The sequence below is a fragment of the Penaeus chinensis genome, chromosome 3, assembly GCF_019202785.1.
Source record: "Penaeus chinensis breed Huanghai No. 1 chromosome 3, ASM1920278v2, whole genome shotgun sequence".
In the NCBI taxonomy this organism is placed as follows: Eukaryota; Metazoa; Arthropoda; class Malacostraca; order Decapoda; family Penaeidae; genus Penaeus; species Penaeus chinensis.
In genome coordinates this window covers 36852724-36855223 of record NC_061821.1, presented here as the reverse complement: position 1 = coordinate 36855223, position 2500 = coordinate 36852724, and the positions used below count along the sequence as shown (strand labels likewise).

Sequence of the window (2500 nt, the reverse complement as noted above, 5' to 3'; positions counted from 1 at the left end):
TGTCCTAAGACTTTGGACACTCGTCCTGATTTTGATAGTTTGACCGCCAGGCTCCTTCTGTCCCATACCTACTTGCTAGTCTATATAGGAGTCCCACACAGAGGTCGAGCATCCGTTGTTTTAGATGAGATTTTCGACTTAAAAAGCGAAATTTCATATTAATACTAAACACGTGGCCAAGTAAGCTTCACGGTCAACCTTTGGTCGCTCACGATGTCCTCGTATTCGCCTTGATAGACCAAAAGGCTTTAAAACCATCAATGAGAAGCAGAGAATTGGACTCCAAAAGCTCACATATGAATGGATCTTACTTGGCCAAGCTAGAAGGAAGGACATGGGGCAGATTAGGGCCTACAAAAAACAAGTGCAATGTTCTGCAGCATTTGCTAAACTTGTCCAACCACTGAATGAAACGAAGGGCAGAATCTGAAACAAATTCCCAGCATCCGATCTTTGCTTGTACCTCACTGAGGGATAACAGCAAGTGATGATGCCTTATAGGAAATCTGTTTGCGTTTCATACAAGTGATTGACTTGAGAGACAAGTACTTAGAACAGCTACACTTTCTTTTTATATTTACTTTGGTTGTTTCACTGACTTCATTTGCATTGGCTGAGGCACAACTTCGGGGAGGAACGCAAACTTTACTAGGAGCTAAGTGTGCTGGGAGATGGAGCTGCTAGCGAGTGTCGTGTGTTCATTCTGGTTAATTGGCTCTATTGCTCTCGGTTCGTCGTTCCCATCTCTCTCTTTCTCTTTCTCTTTCTCTCCCTATCTCCCTCTCGGCTCTTCGTTCCCCTCTCTCTTTTTCTCTTTCTCTCCCTCTCTCTCTCTCTCTCTCGGTTCTTCGTGCCCCTCTCTCTTTTTCTCTCTCTCTCCCTCTCTCTCTCTCTCTCGGTTCTTCGTTCCCCTCTCTCTCTTTCTCTTTTTCTTTCTCTTTCTCTCCCTCTCCATCTCTCTTTCTCTACCTCTTTCTCTGTCTTTCATTTATTCGCCCCCCCCTCTCTCTCTCTCTCCTACGCCCTTTCTTCTCTTACTTTCCACTTTCCTTCTCTCTCTCTCTCTCTCTCTCTCTCTCTCTCTCTCTCTCTCTCTCTCTCTCTCTCTCTCTCTCTCTCTCTCTCTATCTCTCTCTCTCTCTCTCTCTCTCTCTCTCTCTTTCTCTCTCTCTGTCTGGCTCTCTCTCTCTCTCTCTCTCTCTCTCTCTCTCTCTCTCTATATATATATATATATATATATATACATATATATATATATATATATCTTTCTATCTATCTATCTCTTTCTCTCCTCCTTTCTTTTCTTCTCTCCCCCGTCTCTCTCCCCTTTTCCTTTCTTTCTCATTCTGTCTATCTAACTAGCTAACTATCTATCTCCCCTCTCCCTCCCCCATCTCTCTCTCTCTACACCACACTGTTTACACTTCCAGCCAAGCGAACCCAGTTTGGCGGTCGTTACACACTGTACCATGGTAGTGTAAGCGGCGAGTTAAGTTGACATTTGCGTTAATTAAGCGGAAACATTAATTACGGGGAATTTAATCCTTTCGGCTAGATTATGACTTGTTATCTTCAGCATTCACCTACCTTTGGGAATTACATGGAGTTAAGATTATGATCGAGGAGATTTAACCGTTTTAGCTTTTACAGGGAGAGATTAGTGACTAGTCAATCGAAGCTATTGAACTAGTGTTTTAATAGACAATCGTCGTTAATAGCACGAAGCCGTGAAGAGGAAGCAGCGATGTTAAAGTCTGCACAGTATGAGTTGCTTCTGTGAGAGGAATTGGTTCGAGGCTCAGCAACACTCCCAGCACACTGGCCACTCCGCCCGCACGCCCACGGCAGTCGGTGCGCGCGCGCGGGCGGGCGGAGGCGCTCTACTCCAAGGCACTCTATCGCCAGTCTCACCGTATCTGCTGACCTCTCTGGCGCCCGCGACCCCGCCCGTGCGTAAGGCCGAGGGGCGTGATCTAAAAATTGGACGAAGATGAGAAATAAGTTTACCAGGGAAAGCTTTGGAGGGAGACGCGAGAGACAGCTGAAGCCTAATCCAAGGCTGTCTCTGCTTCCCCGAGTAAGGCCTTACGTCTCCTTCTGACTGCATTTTAAAGTCACTCTGACCCCTTCTTGCATCTAGGAGTTCACCCTACTATGCACACGACTCCCATAACAAGCGTACATGTGCGGGCTCCTGTGCCGCCGGGCCCCAGGAGAGCTGAGGCCCCGCGAGCAGGGGCGTGGCCGCCGAGGGTCACCTAGATACCTGTCGTTCGCTCAAGGACCATGCGACACTAAGGCGTGACATCACACATCTAACAACAGCCAAGCCGTCGGTCTACTCTAGCTCAGGCAATTCAAGCTGTCTGACATCACATCCTACTGCCACAGGCGTTGACGGAGGGCGACCGTGAAACAGACTCTAGGATGTTAACTTGAAGAATAAAAAATAAAATGACGATCTAAGCCAGTCCATGCTCAGTGGAGGCTTCTTCCGACG

General features: G+C 47.3%; 1 protein-coding gene across 12 annotated transcripts in view; it reads right to left on the bottom strand.

Moving 5' to 3' along the window:
• The window catches only part of LOC125044737, a 69797-nt gene that overhangs the window by 6076 nt on the left and 61221 nt on the right, over positions 1-2500 (bottom strand). The window lies entirely within an intron of this gene.